Raw genomic sequence first — 27,756 nt, 5'->3', positions numbered from 1 at the left:
TGGAACGTAAGTTTTATATTATGTTTTTAAGAAACAGACCAGAGGGGGCACAGTGCCCCCACTTTTTCACGCACACGAAAAGTGCCCCTTTTTACACAGGAAAAGTGCCCCCTTTTTTAAACATAGGAATAGTGCCCCTTTTACTTTGACAAGTGCTCCTATTAATTAGTAAAAGTGCCCCTTCAACTTTTCTTTTATTTGGTAGTGTGCCCCTTTTCCTTCGACAAGTTCCCATTTTTCTTTGCAATAAGTGTCCATTTTCCATTCTCATAAGTGCCCTTTCTCTGGTAAATGACCCCTTTCAGGTACGAGAAGTTACTCCTTTTCACTTCAGATAAGTGCCCCCTCCACCTCCTATAAATGCCCCTTTAAAATCATTTTCTTTCAACTAGTGAAAACTTTCCTTTCTTATAAGTGCCCTTTTTTCATTCACATAAGTGCCCCTTTTCATATTTGGTCATTGCCCCTTTTCAGGTGCGATAAGTGCCTCTTTACACCTCTGTTAATTTTCCTTTTAACAATGATACGTGCCCCTTTTCGTTTCTAATAAGGGACCTATCCCCTTTTCATTAATGCCCTTTTTCACCTTTTATAAATGCCCCCATCAAAATCTGATGGGAGCCCATTTTCCGTCGACAAATGCCATTCCCTATTCTCATGACGGACCTTTTCCCCTGGTGAGTGCCTCTTTTTGAGGGTGTAAGAAGTGCCCTATTTTCACCTCTGACAATAATTACTCTTTGTAATTTTCGCACTGCGACCTCACAAATCTTAGAATTTTTCCTCGCTCGCTCACTAATAATTTTTCAGACCATCACACCCAACTGCAAAGCATGATGTTTTTAGCAATATCTTATTATGGTGTATAAAGTGAAGCAAGTATTGTAATCACAATGTAAGGGTTTATACCAATGTCTAAACAAAATGCATATTTTCGCTTTGAGATTTCCCTTTATAGGTGCCCTTTTTTCTTGGTCCCCCCCCCCACTTTGGAAGTCACTCGGCCGCCCCTGAAACAGATAGTTTGTATGAGTTCAGGAGTGGAAATTTTCTGTCAATTTGAGAACCAAAATTTAATTTTGCATCGGTGATATTCTGTTTCATTGAATTGAGTTTCCCGCAGAGAGGATTCAGTTGGTTTAATTAAAGAAGGAAGAGAGTCAAAATAAGAACCAAAAGCAATATGTTTTTTCATTTACTAATGACAACTATGTTTTTTTTTAGATCTCCTTACACAGAATATTGGAATGGGTTTTTCACTATGAATGTTGGTTGGAGACATCATTATTCATATTAATGTATGTTTCTATCACCAGGAAATAAAGAATTTTCTGTCTACATGAACCTTTCCTGGTTGCTTATCAATGCATTTGCCCGCTGGTAAATAATAATTTCACAAGTTGATATCCCTCACCATTGAATTTGTTTTTGGTAATGTCTAAATTTCGTTTAAAAATAGATGATATCAGTCTGGTAGGCCTACACAGCAGGCAAGAGTCAGGACTAACATTTAGCATGTTATTAATTTTATTACCACTCTTATATTCTCTGAAATGTTATCTTTATTGAGGGTGACTTGAAAAAGTTAATAACTTGGAAGGGAGGGGGTGCAACCTGCTACACGCTTTTACCTCTTTGTTGCTTTGATCCATTGCCGAAAATATTTTGGCACCTATCATCCCCCCTCCCCCCCCCCCCCAACAACGGATACAAATCGACACCCTTGCCTGCATGGTATATCGGTTGTAACATAAACCATTTTTTTTTTTTTTTAAATGTGTTTGTGACATAAACAAGTTAGTTAGATCAAAAGAAGTTGAAAAGTATACAGATCAAAATGGTGAGATTCTTCAACTGTTCTGGTCCAAGAACTCACGTTGGCTACAGCGAACCGGTTCTAAAGCTGGTTTTCTTGAAGTCAACCAAAGATCAAAACGTGCATAAAACATATCATACCAGACAGTATAGTCTGTAGGTCGAATCATTTATATTCGATCAAACTCATTATGGCGATCTAATTGTTATTGACTAACATGATTATAATACAGGAAATAGCCGATTCAGCTGAAAAAATAGGTAGTATTGGAAATTCGTTTTATTACATTGCCATAAAATATTGGAATTTCCCTCCTAATGATAATAAAGGAAATAGACAACTTTGCTCATTTTAAGAGGAAATTAAATGAATACCTATCACAGTCTGAGAAGAGAAGCGAATGACATGTTATATGAATCATGCAGAACACTTTTCTTTTCTCTACCAGGTTCATACTTTTTAATTTTTTATGATAGTTTTGTTTATTTACGTTTTAGAAATTAAAAATATTCCTCACTATTTTCCTCTTCCTCTGCCTCTTCCTCCTCCTCCTCCTCCTCCTCCTCCTCCTCCTCCTCTTCTCCTCTTCTCCTCTTCTCCTCTCCTCCTCCTCCTCCTCCTCCTCCTCCTCCTCCTCCTCCTCCTACGTCCTCCTCCTCCTCCTCCTTCCGTCCTCCTGTTCTTCTTCTTCTTCTTTTTCTTCTTCTTTATTTTCTTTGTCTTCTTATTCTCCTTGTACTTATTATCATTACTATCATTATTATTTTAATGTGGTTATTATTATTATCATCATTATTATCTTTAATAAGTTTTTTCTTATCTGTCTGTCATTGAAGTGTAAATTATAAATTATACGAAACTAACTGATTAATTTTGTACATGTATATGTCGGGGACCCCACTGGAAATAAGCTGGCGAGCTTTCGTGGGTTATCCTGTTCAAGCTGACTTTATTTTGATCTGTTATTCTTGTATAAATTGTTGTAATAAATAAATTGTTGAGGCTCGGCGAATAAAAGATCCTTTTTTTCTTCGCAATTTGCACCTTTAAAATGTGCATTTTACCCGTCACCATACCTGCTTGAGCGCGCGGGAAGCGTTATTTTTTTATGCGGCACAGATTGGGGCATGGCGCGTGTTAAACCTATGGGAAGTACGTTCTTTCCCTTCTGAATAGTGTCTGCACGTACGTGAGACTAGTCATGTTCGCTAGCGCATTAGCGCTGCGAAGAAGTTTGTATATCCATCGCGAACTATGTGTTTAGATAACATTCCTCTTCGTTTAAGTTAGTTAAGTTTTATTGACTAATTATTGTGATGTTCTCCTTATTGACGTGCTGCCTCCTCTTCAGATTTCCAATTTGATTTTAATTGTTGATGTAATGATTTTCCATGCGGTAGTGGATTACATGTAACACTATTAAAAACAGACCTCTACTACTTATACTGTCTAGTACGCACACGACCAGTATTAGTCTGTAAATCAAGACCCCTTTTTAAAAAAAGCCCCAATCTGTGCCGCATAAAAAAATAACGCGCGCGGGAATATGAAACTCCGTTTTGCCTTTTGAAAAACAAAGTTTTTGACAATCACAAGGGACATTTTCGCAAATAAAGTTGCTCTTCATTTCGAGTGCAAACTGTATCATGTCAAGGAAGAAGGTGAGTCAGATTAATATTTCACATGTCGTCAGTCCTATGAAGAAAACCGAGATATACCAATCGTTTGTCGTTCATGAATGTTGGTGAGAGGAACCAGCAGTGTTGATAACTTTTTGCGGGAGAGCGCTGGCCTGGTAAGACTTATGCAGGAAGTAGATACAATACAAAGTAGGCGGTGATCATTTGAATGGAGCTGCTAGCTGCTAGCTGAGCTGTGTCCAAATGGTGTCAGTGACAGTCTTTCTTCTTCTTCTTCTTTTGTGTAGTCTGCTTCCTTCAACCTTGAAGATTCTTGCAGAATTGTAAAAGATAGTGAATCTGTAGGCCTACCGACACGGTAGAGTGCATGAGACAAGGTGCTAGACCGAATTTTCCGTCTCTTTCGTTCGTTAGCCTCTTAATTTATTGGGGTAGGGTCGGCCTGCTCTCTCTTTAGAGACGGAAACCGTCTATACACATTCCCTTGATAACGCCACGGCCATTTCAGGTCGTAGCGTTTTGCCCCCAAAATCCCCCAAAATGTCGTTTTACCTCGTCTAGATCTAGATCTATATCCCAATGTAAATTAGGCCTAGGCTATAATACATCGGTTCCACTTACTAACTTGATTGAAATAATCCGTTTAATGGTCCCTTTTAAGGAAATTATGGGTCAAAATTGACATCCATGTTGAATCTACTAGTCTACGCCGAAGGCAAAATGATTATGAAGGAAAAACTGTGCGCCATCTACACGTTCGTAATGGCGTTATCACAGTTTTTTCCTTCATAATCATTTTTGCCTTCGGCGTAGACTAGAAGGGATGAGATTGATTTAGATGACTCCGGCAGCGAGAGTTTAACACGGCTTGCAAGATTTTCAACATGGATGTCGATTTTGACCCATAATTTCCTTAAAAGGGACCATTAAACGGATTATTTCAATCAAGTTAAGCAAGCAAAAAAGAAGAAAAATAAGGTTATCGTGCCTGAGTTGAGACTGCACTGAGAGTGAGAGCACACTCAAACTTCGCTTGATTCCAGTGAAAATCGCCAGTTAATCCCCCAATAAGGTGTGTGCAACAATGGTCTGTGTATTGAGAAGCTTGACAAATGTCAGTTTTATTGAAGTATTCCCCATACCATTACCAGATTGGTATTCATGTCTGGTGTCTACAGTAGTACAGTACATGTAGTAATGTAGGAGTGGTGTGGTCTTGCATATCAAGCCCATTTTTCTCTGACGAAGGATTTTCTCCTTTTAGAATTTGATAATTACTTTTTTGTGAAATATTGATGTGCTGATTGAACTACATGTAAAGCTTGAAGTTAAAGGCTTAACTTTGGAATCCTAATCAAAATCGTAGGCCTAGGCCTATGTCTGTTGGACGTCCAACGTTGGTGCGTTGGCATGTTGGTAATGTACATTTATGTTCTCTTCACTTAAGTTGGCACGTTTGTGTGTTGGGTTGGTCCAAAAACCCTAAATTCGCATGGTGGGGTTATTCTAAAGTTAAAAAAGTGTATCAATCACCTAAAAACACATTTGTGAATTGTGTACAGCCGAAATCTAATAGATATCAACTTTATAACAAACAGAATCAACCAAAAAAACAGAACCCAGGCCAACATTCTATGGGTTAATGGGTAAGAAAAAACATCAAATGACATTCACAGAACCCCAGTCTTTCTATAGATCAGTTAAATCTATCTAAGGCCAGGAACAGCTCCAAAATGTTGAAAGAACAAATGAGGGGGGGGGGGGGGGGGGGGGGGGGGGGGGGGGGGGGGGGGGGGGGGGGGGGGGGGGGGGGGGGGTCTGGCTCAGTCGTAATCCAAATAATTTCTGACAAGCAAGCAAGCATACCTAAAACAAAATCTATCCCCCCACCTCCCCCCCCCCCCCCCCCCCAAAAAAAAAAAAAAAATAATAATAATAAAAAAGAGTTATCAAGATTAGGAAGAGATGGGAGAAGGGGGTAGGGACCGATGGGTTCCAGATGCCCCTTGTTTATGACCCTCTTGAAACCGTATTTTGAGAGCTACTGTAGGCTAGGGCTTGACACTAACATACTAAAATACATGGGGGCTCGGGGCGAATTAGCCCCCGAAATGCCCAAAAGAGCCCCCGAAAGTAAAAAATTTGCATCGAGTTAAATGCAAAACAAATTAAAGAGTGTTATTTTCATGGAAGCAAGCTTGATAATTACCCCCCCCCCCCCCAAATTTTTTAATTAATTTTTTCCCTGATTGGATGGTGCTTTGCAGCATCTAATTGCTGGCAATTTGGCCATACAGTGCAAGACTACTTGTACATGTAGGATGTTAGTGTTAATGTCTTTTTGCGCAGAGTTACAAATTTTCACATTTTGGGGGTCCAGATTTCAAAAGTTTATTGTTGTCTTACTCCATCAATGTTTGCGCCAGTAAAAAGATCGATGATTTATATGTCGGATAGTACATGTAGCTCAGCATGCATGGATACCAGTAGCTGGATAGCATGAAAATGTCCATTCTGAATGTGTGAGCAATGGTATCCGCATGACTACCATGGTTTCCTCTACTGAAACCTAACTTGTAATTGTATTGATCTTTAAGCCACGTTAGCCCCGTCCCACACGTACCTACTGATGAAGCTAAGTGAAGCTGTCATGCAACTAGTCTCATCATTCTAGACTCTGAGTTGATTGTATTTATGATATTTGATTTGTATTTACCTGTACATGTAGAGAAAGAGAGAGAGAGAGAGAGAGAGAGAGAGAGAGAGAGAAAGAGAGAGAGAGAAAGAAAAGAGGGAGATAGAGAGAGAAGGTATGATTTGTAATTTTGTATTCAGAGAAAGAGAGAGAGAGAGAGCTCTAGATAAAGAGAGGGGTATTATACGATTGTTATTCAGAGAAAAGAGAGAGAGAGAGGGGGGGGGGGGGGAGGGAGGTATTATGTGAATTTCATTCAGATAAAGAGAGAGAGAGACAGAGAAAGAGAGGGGGGGGGGGTTGCCTCCGAAGGAGCTAGGCATTCCATCAATGTTAGATATTGCATCCGTTGTGGTGTGAAGTATCACATATTCATTTCCAATTTCAGAAATGCCCTCATTTCAGTACATGCACACTGTACACTGTATTTCGAACTCACTTCTGAGAAATATAATATAACTCAGAAAATTCTGTATTTTTCAGTTTGTACATTTTGTTATGCAGAGCACCAGAGCATCCAAAATTTGTAAAATATTATTTGGAAATATATATGATGTCTGCTTTCATTCTCTTCAAACCTAAATTATACTGTACATGCTTGAGAGAGACTGAGAGTAGATATGATTATATCAAATGGTTTCTGTCAAGTCATAGTTTCAATATTACTTTTGAAGTGTAACTGGATGTGATGGAAAATGCTTTTGTCATTGACATCAACAGTTTCATAAATGAAGGTCTGAAAGTTACTTTCAATTGAATAAAGAAATATATACTGTACACCACAACATGACTAATCATTATTCCATACTAAAAATAAGTACTGAGCCTTAGCTCTTTCTCATGTACATGTATCTCCAGCTTTCAATTCTGAGAAGTTATGTGAATAAAACATGTACATATACTGTACATCATTTTTCCTTACCATGATGCTGTTTTTAAAAAATCCAAAAAGCTTCTGATATGCTGCTCTTGGGGTCACTAAAAAGGGTAGTTAGATAGATAATAATGATAATATTCTGCTTTTACACACGTAAATGGCGCTCAATACGTCTATGATGTCTCTACCCGCTTTACAGATCATGTCCTATTAGGACTACATTTACATGTCCTATTAGGACTACATTTACATGTCCTATTAGGACTACATTTACATGTCCTATTAGGACTACATTTACATGTCCTATTAGGACTACATTTACATGTCCTATTAGGACTACATTTACATTTAGATACTAGATAGTGGACAAATGTTGTCACGTCAGAAATTTAGAGCAAAAACAGAGCGATAGATGAGATGATATAATGATCAGCGTGGGTGGGTGTGACAGAAAGACAGTGAAAGAGAGAGGGGGAGGAGGGGAGAAAATAATTGGGTTTTGGATCGACTTGTTTCCTTCACATTGTATGATTGTAAAGCATACCACAAAAGTAAGTTGATTATTCATGTACATGTATCTGTGTCTACAAACGACAGACAGGAGCTGCATTTACAACTGCAAGCAAAAATCTTCCTTTTTTCTCTCACATTCTGATGTTTCATCGGTAGTTGCCCTGGCAAACACGATGAGAAACCGAAATCAACAAATCCACCTCTGGAGTGTTTTTTTTAAATGCCAGCAGAAATTTCACAGATTCTTGCATTGTAAATATCTGCTCTTGAAACATTGGTCCTTGTGATCACGTGTAGAGCAGAGACAAGTCCGCATGCTGCCGTGCTCTCTACAAGTTTACCCAAAAATTGAAATGAGCAAACACCAACATTGGTTTAATGGCTTTTTCCAGTACTTGCAGTAAAAAATCAATGATTTTTCAAAATGGTGTAACTGGGTCTAGTATCTGAGAATCATAATTTTCCTTTTTTATTTATCATACCGGTATGTAATCTCCAATCCTCTCAAGTATGACGTCATAGAGGTCTGATAAATGAGATTATCTTATTTTTGACCTGCATCTAACCAATTGTCATGAATTGTCCTGCTCATGTTATCTCTATTCCTGTTGATAACATGAATCCATTCAGGTCTGATAACTGAGACTAGATATAGAGCGCATCAGATAGTCAACCTTTTCGTTGTATCTCTGGTCTGCTAAACACCTCAACTATATTCATGTCTGATAACTGAGACTACGTGTAGCTCTTTCTCATTTTCTGTTTAGCCCTTTGAGCTTTTATGTCAATTCAGGTCTGATAATTGCGGCTACAAGCACTTATAGAATTTCCTTGTATCCGAGTATCATCTTTCTCTCATATTTTTGGTATTTTTATTATCTAGTCTTCATTTGTGTCTGATGATTGAGACTACATGTCCATCTCTCTCCTACAATACATGTTTACCTCCAGCCCGCTCATTGTCTGGATTTCATTTGTGTCTGATGCTTGAGACTAGATGTCCAGTTCATCCCTGAGTATCACCATCTCTCTCACATTGTATCTCCATCCCTCTCAGAGACTGAACTTCATTCAAGAGCTTGATTCTTGACTTGCATCTCGCCCGTGGCACTGACGACTGAAAGCCTCATTTACTTGTTATCATCGACCGACCGCCGTCTACCTGGCCATCGCTTCTGATCGCGTTACGCCGATAATCGCTCTCTCCTCATCGCCAGGAGAGCCGGATACCTCGTCAGGTAAGAGAAACTGAAACGCATTTCTGATAGCTGCTTAGAGGGTAATTACCAATAATTGCATTTTCATTTCTGTTATTAGCTCTCGGATGTTTCTCTCCTCCCTTTGAGGATACATGAGTGCTCGAGGGCTGGGGGTTGAGATAATAGCTGAGTAGTATTTTGTAAGAGAGTTGATTAAAAGCCCAGGGGATAGCTTGATAGGATGGTATTGCCATGGAGTCAATAGCACGGTCAATTAGTGGATATGCCAGGCTATTCAAGCTCCATCCCACTCACTGCATCATTGATGTAACTTGATGCAGTGGGATGTCTAGGTACCTGATACTGATGCTGTTATCTTAATTTACTTTGCTGGATGACAGGGTCTGTCCCTCCCTCATGTAAAGGACTTTATTTCCATTTGTTTATTTTCTCTAAGTGTACACTGTATGCATAATGACAAAAAGCAAATATTAATTTTGATTACAAGGGATACATAACAAGGACTGAATGAAATACTCCCTCCATGCTTTGAAAACATCATTTATGAAAAACTAAATCTGCAATTACCAAACATTTCAAAATGAATAAATACATTTATAAAGAGTGAGATGAAACGAAATAAAAAATTAAATACTTTACCAATCACTCTATTTATATTGATTTTTTGATAATTTGCCAGGAAATTTTTTCGGATGATAGAAAGAGAGCAAGATTCCTGGTTGTCTGAGTGAGGCCCTGTATATGTAGGAATGCACAGTTTTTGTTTAAACCTTACCTACATGTAACATGAATGTTAGTGAAACATTGCAGGGAGAGAATATGGAGTTGATAAAACAGCCTTTTTACAAATAACATTAAACACTGACAAATAAAAGTATTGTAAGCATTAATTTCTCAGTCAGCAAGCAAGTAGAAAAATATTTTTGTTATTGAACTAAAAAAGCCTTGTATTGTAAGTCTTACTTGATAAGCTATAATTATCGCGTGATGCTAACAGGATGATATACAAGGAAAGGAGTTGTGGTCACATGGATTTAAGTCTCCTGACTGTAAACCACAAGGTACAGGGATCAAATCCCTGCTGCAGCAGTCCTTTGCCAAGACATTAATCCACATTTGCCACTCTCAACCCATGTGTAGGATGTGGGTACCTGGTAGGATTTATTCCTTGAATGAACTTAGCACTAAAGCTAAAGCTAAAGCCAGAGGTCCAGAGTAATACTATGAAAAAGGCCTTTCTTCTTCCAGTGTAAGTGCTGCTTCAAGATGATGAAGATAAACATACTGGAAGTGATAGAGATGTTACATTGTGTAATGTGTATATCATTATTTTGTACATAAGAATGGTGGAATATTATTACAATTAGGGCCAAAGTTCACATGCATACAAGACTGTAGACGTATACTACATGTAGTGCGCAATCTTCAAGTCCTTGAAGCAGCACTTTTCTTGGAAGAAGAAGAAGAAGAAGAAGATGTAAAACTTTTTTTATGGAGAGAAAATGAAGGCTGTGTGGGAGGAGGAGGAGGGATGAAACTACACTTATTTTTCTGAAGTAAAAAGCAGAGCTGTCAAGTTGAAATAGCAAATGAGAACAACAAAAGAGAAGAAAAGGAGTGAGAGAGAGAGAAAGAGAGAGAGAGAGATAGAGAGAGAGAGAGACAGAGAGAGAGTGCTTTTCCAGTGAGTGAATGCATGCATGATAATGCATCTTTGTGCCAATCCCCTAGCAAGCTTGATTTGTTCTACGCCTCACAATATTGATCCACTAATTGATGCGCTGCTCAAATGCAAGGTGTCAACAAGGGTTTCCATGGATACCAGGTGAACTGCATACTTTCCATTGGAAGCATATTAATTTTGCTCTCTGAAAAAAATTGCAATTTCCCTGGCAAATTGCCACCATTTTTTTAGAGAGCAAAATTGTGTGCAATTTTAAAAGTACAAAACCTGAACATCATTTATCCATAGTTTAATACCTGCATGAAAATTATTGTTTCACTGTTTCAAACCATTAATTCATCTGTGTTTTAATATTGACTTGAACGAATTTAAGAAATACCTGTTTCTTTAGTTTAAAAATGTTATAACCTGTATGGTAGGGAAGCTGTAATTGATTTTGAAAAGAAAAATACAAGGAACAACCAAGAAAAGTACATTGATAACATTGATACACTGTAAATGGTCAGAATTACATGTATCATTCATGAACACAAATTATTGTTGACAAGTGCTGGTAGTTTGTGAAGAATACATTGTATCTGAGCATGGAAATGAAATGAAATCTTCATCTTATAATTTTAACTTAAAGACAAAATTATACAATTGATACATGTACAATGTACATGTATACCAGATTACCAGTACATTTGTAGTAAAGCTACATGTACATGCAGATATAATTAAACTTGTCATGCTGATTGTCAAGATTTATTTGATTTTACACCATTAATACATATCCGGATAACTGGCTTAGGGATTTCTATTTCTTCAATTCTTGTTTGTTGCTCTGCGGCTTGTCCTACCAATCTCCCATATCAACCAAAGATCTTGTACCCATTGGTTACCATGGCAATAGAAACATCCCATCATTGCTTGTCCCTTCGATGTCCCTTCAGCCCACTGGTTCATGAGAAAGGGACGCGGGCGGCTAGCAGTAATTGAAATCGTGTTCATCATGCCTCCCTAACGCTTGCTCAAGTCTTATGCCTGAACTTTTCAACTTGCAGATCAAGTTGTTTAAAAATAACTTTACTTAAAGATTACTTTACAACAATGTTCTTTGTGTTTGTGTGGGTGTGGGTGTGTGTAAGATAGGGTGGGTGGATGAATGAATGATGTCACATTTCTCTTATTTTCTGTTGATAGAGTCAGTCTACTGTTATCTGGGTGTCTCTTTTTAAAAGCTCTGCATTCCTATTAACCATGCTATTAGTATTAGATAATTTCACCAAATGTTGACTGTAATGCAAGAATATGCTTTGTCTCTAAGTCATCCTAAGCCTGGAAAGGATAATTCATTTTTACTTTACACCTACCGGTAGTCAACTTTGCCTGAAAACAAGTCTATCAAAAAGTCTTTCAAAAAGAATTGAAAAAGATCTAAAAAGAGTCTTTAAAACAACATGCAAAAGACTTGATAATCTACATGTATTTACATTCATGTTTATTGCATTATACTGTAGTATGTGCAGGTATTACTATTATTCTCTTATGAGTTGATACAGCCCTGCCTTCAGAGAAAAATAAAGAGATGGCAATTCTTTCAAAAAGAATTGAAAAAGATCTAAAAAGAGTCTTTAAAACAACGTGCAAAAGACTTGGTAATCTACATGTATTTACATTCATGTTTATTGCATTATACTGTAGTATGTGCAGGTATTATTCTCTTATGAGTTGATACAGCCCTGCCGTCAGAGAAAAATAGCGAGATGACAAGGAGGACCGGGGGCGGGAGGATGATGTTTATGTTTCTTTTCTCTCCTCCCGGTGGCAACCTGTAAGATTGCGTAGATTACGTGAGGCGTGCAGTAGGTTGAGGTTGATGCAAACTTGCTAGCGGTAATCTGATTTGAGGTCATGTAATCAGCTGCGGCTTTGTATCAGTAATAAGGTTTCATTCCCTGTAGAGATGTCATGAAGCCTTTGGTGAGCAGATGTACAACCACATCATCTGTTCAGAGCAAGAAGGGCATTAACTCTGTGTTAAAGTATATGAGTTAGGGCCCTTCTGGTTCCAAAAAGATGACAAACAATGTAGGATTTAATAGAAATGATAATATACCATACTTACATAGCGCTGCTAGCGCATATCACAATATGTCTCTATGCGCTGTAAGAAAGAGTAAGAAGGAAAGGTGGATACTGGATAGAGTAACATAAGAAGAGTGAGGAATGCTCAACACATTTCCTCTCGTTAAAGCTACGGTCACAAAGGTTCGTACGAACCATTATTTCGTATGAATCTCCGTTTTTCCATTGTCTGAAAATCGTTCGTACGGCGTTCTTAGCAGTTCGTTATGGCATTTGTGACCGAGGCTTTACATTGGAAAGTAGTTTTTGAAAAGAAATGTTTTCAAGCGAGGCTTAAAGTTCATTCAATGCAATATTTGCCTACTAAAATACAGGTAAAAACAACTACCCTACTTGTAGTAGTACAGTACATTGTAGTTCAGAAATTGCACAACATTTCCCTGGTTCTCATCTCGTTCTGATCTATTCATTTCTACAAATCATATCCAGCCATTTCTGCCAATCGGTATTTGCTTTTCATTCACTCCACTTGATTTGACCTGTTGATTCCAATCCTGTACATTTGCCTCCTTGCATTAGTTACCATGACAACAACTACGAAGGTTACTAATTGGGAGCAACTGATTTTAGGATGTGCAAATTATCATCTGAGGTTAATAAATAGAGGGGATACTGTACTTCTGCTTGAACTGTACATGTACATACCTGCCAACCCTTCAGAATAATCCAGAATATTCTGATTTTTAGGATTTTAAGGACCTAAAAATTTGGAATATTCTGATTTTTCAAAATTTTGATTGTGTGTGTATTGCTAAAGCCAATTTAAGCTTGTTTTATCATGTGCCACGATTTGAGAGTTTACGTATTGCGTGCCTTGAATGGCTGCATGATCGAGCAGGGTATTTGTATCCGCTCTTTTGTACAGAAACCCTGTATTGACACTTTCACTGCCATTGCATGTGCAAACGCCTGTTAAGGGTACAGATTTCTTATTTTCAAAGGCATACCGTGCTAGAAATTGCTTATTCTTGTTTTCAAATGTTGGCAGGTATGCATATTTGTATGGTTGTGCAATGAATGATTCAAAAGTCTCCATGATATAATTCTGTTTTTCTTTTTAAAATTGTTAATACATCATAAAATCTTTGAGGGTGGTGATGTACTGATGTATACCTATACATATATATATATATATATATATATATATATATATATATATATATATAATTTTAATGGGTGGTATTCTCATAAGTTAAGCCGGGACTAAGTCCAGACTAAACAAGAATTTTAATTCACACTTCTATGGAATGCTAGGTTTCATCTTCCTCCTTCAATATTCATGACAAAGATAATCTACCAAAGACTTTGTTGAAATTCAGTTCATACTCATATTGTCTTTTTCTTCCCATTTCATTGCAAAATTAATTTCTTGAACACTTTTCATTGAAGGATTAAAATAATCTGTACATGGTAAATGAGTTGGTAACTGGCACTCCATAAAAGTGTGGACTAACTTAGTACGCGCTACCGGAATACCACCCAATAACTTTAACTTAAGATTGATCTTAAGTATCAGTTATATTTGATAAGAATACATGTGTGTGAGTCTGATTCAGGTTATACTAGCTTACCATCTACCAAAGATCAGTGATTTGATGAGGAATGTAGGCATAGACAGATTGTAAACAGAAGGAGAATAGGAAAAACATCAACAACAATAAAACAGCTGTAATAAACATGTTGTTTGTTTGATGGAGGTGGCATGTACATGTAGCTAGCATATGAAACCAGGGCATAGGAGTTTAAAGGTAAAGACCAGTTCTGGTCATGCGATTGGATTGTGAGAGAAACGTTGTGGAATCAATCAGAAAAGGTTGATCATCTAGCATATTGGTGTGTCCTGCAAGGTTCTGGAATCATCAAAATGATAAGAAATTTGGCTCAGTCATGGTAAAGTTACAAGCACTGTACACAGAAAGATGTATATGGGACTACATGTATGCCGCACGTGCGCGATTTATATCTATCCGGTCCTGATAGATTCAATACGTTACCAAATATATCAATAAGTTGTTCCCCGGCAAAACTTATATCATCAATGATCACGTATAAGTCAAAACATATTTTTTCACATGATTGGTAATAAGAGCTTCCATTTCATTTTTTGAAAGGGGGGCATTTCCAAAACTGATCTTTACCTTTAAAGTTTGTATTAATTTGTAATTACTTGTAGCTTTTTTTCACTTACCATATTCTCCACTTATTTTCTTTTACTTTCATTAGGTGGTCTGTCAATGACAGATCACCTATTGTTTTGTTATTTTTAATTTAATACTTATCCTAGCTTTTATTCATATTATTATGATTGAGGAGGGCAGCATGGAGGTCTTTCCCTTTAAAACAAGACATTTGATTTCCCTTCAAAAGACAATATCAAATGGAGACTGAATTAGTGAAGTGTAGTTCTAATAAGCAAAGTGGATTGGACAAAGAACCGCCTCTCAAAGTACTTACTTTCCCATAATCTCAGGGGAATGGTGAACGGTTTAATTAAGTCGCTGGATAATGTTCCGAGTCGTAATGTACAACTCATTGCAATTGTATGCTTTCTTAACAGTCAAGTAACAATCGATCAAAGGTAGGACCAGTACATGCACTCGACCTTATCTTTAAACCCTTGTCTTTTAGAAAACAAATGGTGTGCTGCCTCACCAGGTTCATGTACATGTATCTGTTCTAATATGAACATGGTATTTAAAGGTACAAGTAATGCTGTCAACACATTACTGATTACTCTCTGAAAAAAAATCAAGTGATCACGGACGTCACTCCTCTGGAGAGTGAAAATGTAGTGAAAATAGAGTGAACATTCACTCTTTTCTTCTTAGAGAGCACTCTAAAATCAATCGATTTTCACTCCTAAACAAGTGATCACGGATGTCACTCCCAAGAAAATGAAAATAGAGTGAAAATTCACTCTCTTTTTTTAAAGAGAGTACTCTCTTGAGAGCCCAGTGACACTCAAGAAGAAGTAGTGAGATGTTTTAATCAATATTGCAATTACATGTTCATGTAGGCCTATACAGGTCTATATTTACTTGAATGATTTCTGTCAAATGCTAAACTACTGAACAGCTTTGCAGCAGAATCAATCATTCTTTATAAACTGGCCCTTCATTTTTGTAAACTCATCGTTGCTCATTGACATTCAGTGTTCTACCTCTCGCATGCATTTTTTTCATTCAATAAAATGTACATAAAACTTTGCTGTTGTCTATCACTTCAAGACCTTCAAGATTAATCCCTAATGTCATTCAGTTTCACTCATCTTAATTACTGTAATTTTGATAGATTTATAGCATTGAATAGAAGGTACACTATAATGGAGGTATCAGAAAGTATTAAAGGGGTCCGGTAACTTTTTCTTAGATCCTTCAACAAAATCCTTGATTTAGCTCATGCTGCAATGATAATTATAAACCTTTAGGTCAGTCAGGAACCCCATGACTTTTACAAGCCGATCGCCTGTCTGATTATCAAGATATTTATGATTGAAAATCAAAACCAAATTTTGCGTTTGCCAAATGGTTTTCATAACATTACAGTCTATTGGGGAAAACGAGTATAGTAAAACCGGTCACTCAAAGGTTTTTACTTTTTTTGAGGCACTTCTTGATCATTTTGATATAACACCATATCACAGACACTGATAACACGTAGAGCAGTGCATCTCAGATTTAACATTGTTAAACGATCCCTTTAAGGGGTGCATGATGTGGAATGGTATCATGCATTTAGCTGAACAAGGATGTGTTGATGTGAATGAGGTATAATTATCTACCACATACATGTATGTCAATACATAAGACAGCTGTCCTGGTTTCCACTAACCCCCTCCATACCAGTCGCAAGCGCAAACATGTATCACAATGTAGGTCAAGTGCTCCTACCCTTGTCTCTCATTTGTAAACACGTACTTAATCCACTTTTTTGCGGTTTGCTTTAAAGGTGACAAAAACAAGTCGATCCAAAATCCCATAATCCCCCTCCTCCCCCCCCCCTCTCTCTCCCTTTCAATGTTTTTCTGTCACACCCACCCACGCTGATCATTTTATCATCTCATCTATCGCTCTGTTTTTTTGCTCTTTATTTCTGACGTGGACTACATTTGTACACTATCTAGTCCTTATCTAACTTAACTACCCCTTTTATTAACCCCAAGAGCAGCATATTAAGAGATTTAAGGAGGTTGTGAATAGCACCAAAGTAAAAGAAAATGATGTAAAATGCATTTCGGTGTTGCTATTATACACATAAATGCCAGCATTATTTGTAGGATTTCCATAATTTCTTTTCCATAAAACCAAATATTATTCTGCATATACTGTAATGTACGTATTAAACAACTTTTGATGTGTTTTTCTGTTGCACTTTATTTATGATTACATTACTTTTAAACGAAATCAGACTTTAAAACAAAGTTATTGATTAAGATATATATCGTATAACAAACAACATTTATACTTATCTCCTATCCGTTCCGGATGTATAGAAGTCGTTTTAACTCTTTGAATTAATTACTTCAGTGTCTGGGAACAGATGGAAGATCTGAATTATGACTGCTCTCTCGTTGGTCTCATGCGCCAGAGTATAGGGGTTCAAGTTTTTAATCTCATTGTATTGTGACAAAACTTCATAAAACATTAATTACAGCTGTTTTCGCAGGAGCAGGTTTTCATGACCTTGCTAAACTTAGCATTTGTAGTGTTGTAATTGAATCGTTTTATATCTTCCCTTGTGAATCTTACACCACTTTCAAAATGTGCAAAACTTAAAAAAAAAATATATTTGTGAGGCAGAATTAATTTCTATTGCCATGAATCTACATCTACATCTATAAATCCTCTGCTTAGTTTAACTTTATTTTTTATTTTAGTTATAAAAAAATAAACTCACCTTTAATATTCAATATTGCTCTCGACTTTGCAAAAACATAACAAAATATATATACATAAACATAATATAATATATATTTAATTCTTTGATAATTGCGATGATTTAAATTTTAAAATCTTGTACAAGATGCTATTTTTCCTTGCAGTAAAACCTTCTTGTTTCATTATATCCTCTGTGAAGCCAAACCAAACCTGATTTTGATTTCAATACTGTGATTTGAAAGAAATCCTGGGATGTTGTTTTGGTGTTTGTCAGCTGTGGTTCTTGAGCCGTGAATGATGCATGATCACCAACAAGGTGAAGATGGAAGGAGGATGCTTCGATTACCATGGTAACAGCACACTTGACACCCCCTTATCCATCATCAGCTGTGTTAAATCTCATACCTTCACAGCTGTGTTACCCTCTGAAGGAGGGCTGATCATTACTTAGATTACTGCTTACTCTTCATCATCTACATCACCGCAATGACATCATCTTTCCTTCGTCAGTTTTGTTTTGTTGTGTAGGATTAGGATGCACTTCAGTTTCTCATTCAATTTCATTGTCCTTTCTTTCTTTTCTCCTTTCACCTTTGCACTTGTTTTTTCTCATTTTTCTTATTTAATATCTCTTTAAAAAATCCACAAAACTTAAACATTATTAACAAAGTCGCTCAACACAATAATAAGTTGTAAATAGCTTTCACAGCTATACTTTCATTTCATTCATTCAAATATTTTCATTATTTGGCTGTAGTCTAGGCCCTTTTCCCTTTCATTTGAGAGACCAAACTAATTTTGACGTAAATGAGTTATAAAGTCAACCCTTATATTAAGTTGGTTTTAATACAAGCAGAAAAAATGAGAGAAACAAACTAGTGAAAGTTTGAGCAACATTTGATGAATATACATGTAGGGCAAACGGGTTGTTAAGTTGTGTTTGATTGATTACACCTTCGAAAATTCATAACTTTCTTATTTTCAATTGTTTTTTGCTTGAACTGTCACCGCCCGTTTCTCTCATTTTCTGCTTCTATTAAAAACAACATAATATCAGGGTGGACTTCCCTTTAAAATCAAGACACAAAGTACTGTTTCCATTTGAGTCTGTGTAAGCAGACTATTGTGATGAGTTCTTGGTGTAACATTGCGAAGATAATTGTCCTTGGATTGTCAATCTTGACCTGGTATTCTACCCATGCTAGGAATTAACAAACATCTCGCTACTCTGTCGTAGGTCCGGCAACGGTTCGCCAAGTGAGCTTGGGGGCCACAAAGGAGGATCTCAAGTTTAGTTGTTGTCTTGAGAACCCCAGCTTTTATTTTCAATGTTTCATATTACCACGACAATAAGTGCAATAGTGCATATTAAATTTCATGCGCACAAACGGATATTGTATTTCATGTTGGACAAGCATTTTTGGCTGTTTGCTCACATATGAAGCAAAAGAATGCTGCAGATGACTTTTTTGACAACACTTTCAGTTCGAATGATGCATTAGCGTAGCTCAGAAAATATGAAGTTATGTTTGTGCAGTTATGTTTGTGCAGTTATGTCAACATAATTTTGATGTGTGGGAAATTTTGCATCAACATCTTAACAGATGCGTTTGATGGTGATGGCAGAAAAAAAAAAATTAATTTAAAAATAGTAGGCTGAGAATGATTCTGACAAAGTCTTTGTGAAGAAGATGTTGATTCACACAAATGTATAACAAACACAAAAAATATGTAGTTTTTTTTATTAAGAATTATTGTACAAAAAGTTGAAGAAATTAAAAACGACATTAGAAAAATCATCTTTACCCTGATGGAACACCTAAAGGAAAGCATTCTGTATAGGTAGATACCCGAGATAACGTACACCTAAACCCCATGTCGCTAACTTTAAATATGGCATCTTTAATTGACACATATTCGTGATTTACGAGCCCCAAAGTGGAATGATAAATTTTCGCTTCTTTTGATTTATGATATATACAACTGTCCGCTTACAAAGAAAATTCATTGGTAAATGAGCGATAACAAATCTCTTTCTCCTTAGTAGAGGAAGAGGGGGGTTTATCCTGCATCTGTTTTCATATACATGTATATCTCTCTTTGATGGAAACTTGGTTCAGTGACCATGGCGTCTTCATTTCAAAAAGCAGCTTGCCAAATTGTAAAGATATTTAGTTTGAAATTGATTGAAAATTGACATTCAGCCAACCCAGCAAATAAGTATACTCTACATGAACAAGTACTAAAACAAGTAAATTACACCAAGAAAATATCAATAACAAAATTTTGGAATGCATTCATTTCAAAAAGCAGCTTGCCAAATTGTGAAATTATTTAGTTTAAAATAGATTGAAGATATGACGGTCAGCCAACCCAGCAAATAAGCATACTCTACATGAACAAGCACATGTACTATAACAAGTAATTTACACCAAGAAAATATAAATAAATAACAACATTTTGGAATGCATTCATTTAAAACTTTGCTTCACCAAAATAATGAATACAGAAATTATAGGTTTTCCCATTTAAATGTTTGTGAATATTTCACCTTTATAGTATACACAGTATGCTTTTCTCTCTGTGTTTGTTACTTATTGATCGTTGCCATTACACATTTCACTTGATTTTGCATCAGTATAGGCCCTCAAATTCCTAGATTTGTCTCCACTTTGTTGTTTAGTGTCTGTAATGGCAGTTGTTATTGCAGGGGAACAAGTTGGGGGTGACTATGTAAATGTATACAGGAGAAACATCAAAATCAAGTGTAAGCTTTGCTACGATTACAAATGTATTAATTCAATCGAGATTCTCCTATCAAGATTCCCCTTGTTAGACAAACACTTTAGACACCTAGGAAGAGGTGTAAGCTTAGCCTTGGGGTAAGGGGTTTCTTAGCATGAGAATTCAACCAAAACAGCCTCTGTAAACTTAGCCCTCCAGACTCCAGTCCCTGATTTGTTTGAACTCAATGCATTTCAATTAGAATCGATCATCAGTCAAATACATGTACGTCAGCTGAAACATGAAAAAGTGATTATAATCTGATAGGAGACATCACCCAAATAACCCTTTGTTCCTTTTTCTTCTTTCCTTTTTTCCTTGTATAATTTAGATTTTTTTTCTCTCAAGGGCATTCCCAAAATATCTCTGTATTTATCTCCGCTTTGCATGTTTTCCACACAGCCCTCCTTCAGGCCTTAATTTCCAATGCTGAATCATCATCACTTCTTTGTTCCTTCTTTCTTTCCTCTTCTTTTATTTTTACTGAAGTGGAAGGAAGAGTTGCCAAGAATTATGATGTGTCTGTCTTTGCACATGAGTTTATGTTTATTTCATCATTTTTCTATTTTGTTATAAATAGTGCTGTAGTCAAACGTTTAACCGTTCGGTATCCGACCGCCCATGGCGGATTCCGTTTTCAATTGGACGGTTTCGTTTTCCCGTTTAAAAAAAAAAAAAAAAAAAAAAAAAAAAAATTAAAAAAAAAAAAAAAAAAAAAAAAAAAAAAAATGATTTTTTTTTTTTTTTTTTTTAAAGTTTCGATTTATGCCCCTCCACCTGGCACTATGCCTGGCAATGTCTCCCAGCTCAGTAATCGGTGTGATGACTTACCACTTGGAAACTAGAACAACACTCCAATTTGTCTGTCATCTTGGTTTGAAAGTAATCTTTGTAATAGATCTCAATATATATTCATCCAAGTTTAACACATGGTGTACCACAAGGTTCTATCCTAGGTCCTCTACTGTTTTTAATTTACATTAATGATCTTACACATTATTCTAAAACGATATTGTTACTATTATTTGTGACTAGTTCACAAGCACAAATCGGCGCCTTCCCGCTTTTTCACACGGCCAAAAAAACAAAAAAACAACAACAACAAAAAAACGATTTTTTTTTTTTTTTTTTTTTTTTTTTTTTTTTTTTTTTTTTTTAATAAATCGTTTAACCGAAAACCGTCCGGTTTTGACTGGCGGTTAAACGGAATTGGAGATATCCGTGATGTTACAGCACTAGTTATAAATATTGCTCACTGCCCTGGAAACAGGGCCACTATGGTAACCAGGGGAAGTCTGGGTATGCTTGAAAACACCAGGTAACCAATTTACTTCTTCAAATAGACGTCAGCCGATACAGAGAGTGCAGAATACCGTTGTTGTGAAGGCAACTTTAGACAGCCCAACCAAAAAATACACTTTAGTCTTTACACAGCCACATTCTTCTGTGAGCGCTGTCAACTCCAGTAATGTTCCGTCATCATTCCTGCTGTCAAATAACATCATAGAAGATCACTGTCTCGTAAAAAGTGTTTCTGCAAACATTTTATGAAAGATATTGTGTGTTGAGGTTTTTACAAGTGTGATAAATCAACAATATTGTATCCATATTGAAAGCTTCGTTTACTGCCTATCATTGCAAAAGGAAAAAAACAAAAAAGGTTTTGAAAGCAAACATACACTTTCCCAGGAATTTAAATAAAGTTTTCAGTTATAAAAAATTCCCTTATTTTGGTATGGCTATTGCAAGTTCATAAACATGTACATTGTTTCTTGCAATGAAATGCTATTTAGCGGCAGGGTATGAATATCAGCTACCCAATGAAAAATAAGAATGGCAGAAAGACTTATGGTTGGATGTATGTGGATCACTCCATGGTTTTGAATATTCAGGAAAAATTCTCATTCTAAATATTTAAGAATCTCTGGCCTCTACTTTTATGTTTCTACCAGATTTGACTGATATACAATGTATTATGTTTTGTCACGCTCAACTCGATTATGAAAGGCAAAAAAAAAAACTTTTTGAAATATACACCTGTATGGTTGATAATCATCTCATATAAAATGCATGTCCACGCAAGTGTGACCCAACGGAAGTTCTGTATATTTCCCAAAAGACTGTGCGTGCACGCCCAACAGTTGTTCCTTGTGAACGGTAGGTCATTCTCTCCTAGTAGATTCATCCGAGTGGCAAAAGTGCATTCCTCTAACTCTAAGTGAAAGAATTTGCTTGCACACTTCCAAAACTCATGATTATCTTGGACCAGCAGAAAAAACTTGATGCTTGAAAAATTCACCCTCCATTATTCTTCGCACTGAAATATCTTGTATTTTATTTCTGATGAGAATAACATAAACATTTCAGGAGCATTTCTCATACAGGTAGAGGACAAGTGCCTATTTATATCAATCACAATTATAACGCTACTCAGACACCCCTCACCCTAGGCATATTACATTATGTAATTTTTGCGTTATAACACACCTAATTTTATGCGTACCATGCTGAAATAATTTCATAATGCCACGGCAGTGTTATTTGAAGACGGTTTGTACAGCATCACCTGCAAACAAGACTTTCTGCTTCCAATATTGAACTGACCTTTTCACTTCATCAATGTGACGTCGGTCCCTACAATTGATAATAATCTTCCAATTTTTATTGGTTTCTTGTCATATTGGAATGTACAGATGTGAACCTCATAGCTTTATGCTGATGTCTGTTAGGATATTTGGAGGTTTCGGAATGACGTTATTGCTGCAGAAGATGGAATGCAAGTAAACTGTTTTTATTACGGACTTGTGATGAACGTTTCTCAAGTTTCAAGAGATATGTACAGAATCGTTTCTTCAAAATTTCTCTCTCCCTCTTTTTACATACATAAAATAGGCCTATAGTTTTGTTTACAGGCATATATATCTTGTTTATAGAAGGCAGGGGAAATCAAAGTAGAAGTGAAACAAATCAAATTCTATAGATTTTATGTATTACGGGAAATTTTATTTCTTTTCAGTCAAGGAGTATGAGAAAAGTATGAGAAAATCAAGAATTAGGAGACAGGAGACGTGTAGGAGTGAGACAATGCAAGAGAGATGTTGGGAAAGAGGTGTGTTTTGAGTTCATCAAAGTGCAATTTGCTGTAGATGATGATAATGTATTTTGAAATTTGTGGGATTAGCTTTTACATTCATGACTATTATGATCATTGCTATTGATCGAGTACTTACTTACCGGTACTGTACAAATGTACATGTAGGTCTGTAACTCTACTTTATATCAAAACAAAACTAACCTACCTGAGACAGGTTTCCGGAATGCTAGCCCTAAAGCTGTCCTTATACAACCCCTGTTACTTTGCCTTGCCAAAAAGCTACCTGAGGTACCAGTATTGAGAGTGGTAAATATGAATGCAGATAGATGCCTTGCCAGAGGACGTTGCTGTGGAAGACATGCAAACCCTTCAGAAAATATAGACATGCCAGTAGACATGTACCTTACATATATTTTCTTTATGGAAAAGAAAATACTTTGTAGAACAGCTGTAGGAATGAGTTTCAGACAAATAATTGTATTAATTTAGCAATAACCAATGCATGTATGAAATTGCATGCAAAATTAATTACCAAGGGACATGCACTGTAGTTTGCCGTAAATTATATTCATTAGAGGCGTGGGGACCTACACAATGTATGCATGTATGGTTGGTAGACATGCGAGCAAGTTGTGCGCAAACAAATTAGGTGACCTATTTGAAGGGGGTAGCAGTAATTATTCATCCCCCCTCTATTTGTGCTTCAGAATAGGCTAGAAGAAATTTTTAATTCCTCTGTGTCCAGTTCACCCTTGTTTAGGACTATCGGTGTTTGTGTGTGTTAGAGAGAGAGAGAGAGAGAGAGAGAGAGAGAGAGAGAGAGAGAGAGGGAGAGGAGAGAGAGAAGAGGAGGATTTTTTTAAATTGTATACCTTCAAGCTCTTGCTATATTGAGTTTCAAATTGAGGATTACCATTGTACCAGAATATTTTAGAATTTATTTTCAAGTTGGTGTGTTTTTCCAATTTTTATTCATATCTCCAGGCACGGAATAGATTTAGAGCCATAAAGATGTAACTCGAAGTATTACTCACGTTCTGAATTTTGTGTTTCTTGTTTTAATAAAAGAGAAGAATAGTCTCAGATTTAAGGGAGTAAAGTACAGAGCTACAGTACATGATCTACCATAGTGAGACCATTATGCATGTTATCTTTATTTGAATTTAAAATGGTTGTATTAAGAGAAAATAATGTACCGGTACTGTCATCATTCTTGATATCATCTGAGTGATCTGACAGTCATTTGTTTCAAGGTAATAGGTGATTGCTTTTAACAGATATCTTGTTTACTGCTTTGGGAATCCTGATCCATTATCATAATCATAAAAGCATCTATGATGACATTTAAGAGGTGCTTTTTATATCATCCATCAGGAAAGTCGCTGGTTTGGAAGTGCTGAATGTATGAAGGATGTCAAGTGGAATAAACTCATCAATAATTTAAATGTCTATGATTGAGGAGGCATTTTACAGTTGACAACTAAATTATTCATACCCTTACCAATTTGTGTAATTTTTTTAAGTCTCTGAAAATCTGATTTGTCCTGATTTATGTTTCTTGAGATTGTGACATATCAAAGCTTACCGGTACATCTAAAAGTATTTAACAGGAGCCCTAATTCAACCAATCCACCTTTCATTCTTGAGTTACGAAAAACACACCCCCTCAAAAAACACTTCATCCAAAAGGTGTTTGAATAATTCAGATGTTAACTGTATCTCTTCTCAAGTCAACACCTATATTAAGCTACCATACTCTAGTCATGAATATTCCACCTATCAACAAACAAATCTCTTTTAAAAATGCTTTTAACCAATGCACACAAGGAAACAAACAAAAAATAATGACAGAAACCTATTTTTTAAAAGGCAGACAGGCAAATAAAGTACAGTTTCTTACCATTGGTCATGCATAAATCTCGTACCACCTTCTTTTATATAGGGGTGGGGGGGGGGGGGGATAATCCAGCCCAAGAAATTTTCAACTGTGGACCTTCTTTCTTTTTATCTTGCAACAAAAACATGCATATGTACAGGAATTTGAGGCTTGCTTTGAAACAAAGTTGTTTGAAAGATAGGTTTTGAGCTTCATATAAAAATGAGAAAAGAAAGTTAAATGTACAAAACTAAGATAATAACCCTTGATAGTTCATTAAAGTAATCGTTAAACCAAGTATCACTGAAGGAGTTCATATCATCTCTAGATAGATAAACTGTTTATCATCCTACTATACCCCCTACCTAAGCAAACCTGATCAAAATGAACCACACATGATGGCATCTCAAAAGTTCTTCCATTGATCGTAAAAGACATCTTCCTCATCCTCCGCCCCGACCTGGAGCGTGCCGGGGCATCCAGAGCAACTGTTGAACGATGACGACAGACTAAATTGGCAGTAATTGGCATCAGTCACAGAAACATAGTCATAATTGCCACCCAAAATGACAGGTTTGATATTCATAACGAGATGCTATGCTTGATGAACAGTGTTTGTCAATCTCACCAGCTCTGCCCACAACGACTGATCGAGCGTGGGGTGAGAATTTGGGATGGAAATTGTCAGTTTGGGACAATACATGCATAAGCTAGTGATCCTATGGAGAAGATTTGAGGTATAGAGTTATTCTCTACTTGGATCTACTGTAAAGCTTTTGATGGGTAGGTCATTGTGAATTGATCACATTAATTTATTATAAAAGCAATTCAATACCAGACTAGTCATTTGATTATAGTAATTATAAATGTCAGACTCCACATTCACCTCTACACATACTGTACATGTACAGTACATGTATGTAAACATTATTTTACAATTCAAGGGCATTTAAGATTAAAGAGAAGGTCAAATTCTAGAAAGAGGTAAAAAATAATTTGTGAGCGTTATCATTGTATTATGCAAATGTAGAAAACGTTCCCTGAAAAGCATGGCTCTTCAAATGCCGTAATATTTTAAATATGGCATGTAGCATCGTAAAAATCAGGACGGATTTGTATGCCACACGTTCTTTATGTGTACAGTGCTTGTAACTTTACAAAGTCTGGGGAAAATTTATTATTATTTTGATGATTCCAGAACCTTGCAGTACACACCAATACTTATATGCTAGATGATCAACCTTTTCTGATCGATTCCACAACATTACTTTCACAATAGAATCGCATAACCATAACTCAACTTTATCTTTAACTACAATTGAGTTTGTATTTGGATGAACTGTAAGCATTAACAAAATAATACCTTCAAATATATTTTTGGGGGATTCTCCTAAGCCATACTTTCTTCTCACTCACTTGAAATGTATTCACTGTTACAGCAGGATTGTACAATAGACCAGTTCACGGTTAGCAAATTACTGCAATGACCCTGAATATCCACAGATCTTCAAAACATGAAGAGGTCCCACTTTGTACATTTTGAAATAATCACTCCTACAGCAATGGAGGTGCCATATAAATAGCCTTTGTTTCCCATTTTCAAAGAATACTTCCACTTGTGTATCATGAAGTGCACTGCTTGTGCATGAATGAATAATGATTACATAAATTTCATGAGCACGTATCCAGTATTTCGTCTCCGTGTATTTCAAAATTTGTTCTGTAATGATCTTTATCTGCTCATGCTCAGACTGCAACTGTGAACTGGCTTATTGGATTGAAATCAAAATTTAAAAGATGTACATTGCACATGTAGCCATACTTCAAGTACAACTGTATATAATGGATGCAATGGGAACACATTCTAATATATATAAGGCAGACCTATATTAGAGGCACTGGGTTATTTCAATCATCGCAAGCACAAGTGCATATACGTCTTCATTCTCACTGGTGTTTCTTGAGCAAACAATATGAAATTAATTAATTAAGTTGACAAACAGCCTTGGTAAGAATTGATTAGACTGACACATGTGAAGGGTTGAAAGTCTAGACTCCTTTGCGTAATATTATTACCTCAGGCAATCCTATTCACAAAGTATATTTGGTCTTCAGATGATACATATTTTAATTTATTTATTTAAAGGATGGCAACGATGATACACAAAGGTGAAACAATTTGAAATGAGTTTTTTCCTCCAAATTTCACACCCTTCATAATATAATATTTTTACAACAATTATTTTGTTGTTGTTATTGCTCAAATACAATGCAGTATGATTAACAGTTTTATGTGAGAATTTTCTCACTTCAAAGTACCTAAAAAACAAAAAAAGCAGTAGCCCTTTCCATTTTTTATTCTTTGTTTTCAATCATTCTGACTTTTTTGTTCTTCCTGTCATCGCCAAATACAGCCCTACTTGAATAGTAGTATAGTAGCTATTCTCTACTCCTGACGACGGATAGTCAACCTGTTCGAAACGTTGAGCCCCTCCTACCACCCATCCTCTCCAACAGGCACTACAGTTCTCTTAAAAATATAAGCTCAAG

At 36.3% G+C, this 27,756-nt stretch overlaps 1 long non-coding RNA gene across 2 annotated transcripts in view; it reads left to right on the top strand.

Annotated features, from left to right (window-relative positions):
* The first annotated feature begins 3,325 nt into the window (after positions 1–3,325).
* LOC115921768 overlaps positions 3,326–27,756 on the top strand; it is a 37,361-nt gene continuing 12,930 nt past the window's right edge. For both annotated transcript variants that reach the window (XR_004063103.1, XR_004063102.1), the window contains exons 1-2: positions 3,326–3,477; positions 8,599–8,779. This is a non-coding gene — a long non-coding RNA (uncharacterized LOC115921768). The remainder of the gene's footprint in view (positions 3,478–8,598; positions 8,780–27,756) is intronic.

The sequence above is a fragment of the Strongylocentrotus purpuratus genome, unplaced genomic scaffold (assembly GCF_000002235.5).
Source record: "Strongylocentrotus purpuratus isolate Spur 01 unplaced genomic scaffold, Spur_5.0 spur5_scaffold_10, whole genome shotgun sequence".
Lineage (NCBI taxonomy): Eukaryota > Metazoa > Echinodermata > Echinoidea > Camarodonta > Strongylocentrotidae > Strongylocentrotus > Strongylocentrotus purpuratus.
Note: the sequence above shows the minus strand (reverse complement) of the source record. Positions and strands in the feature narration are given on the sequence as shown.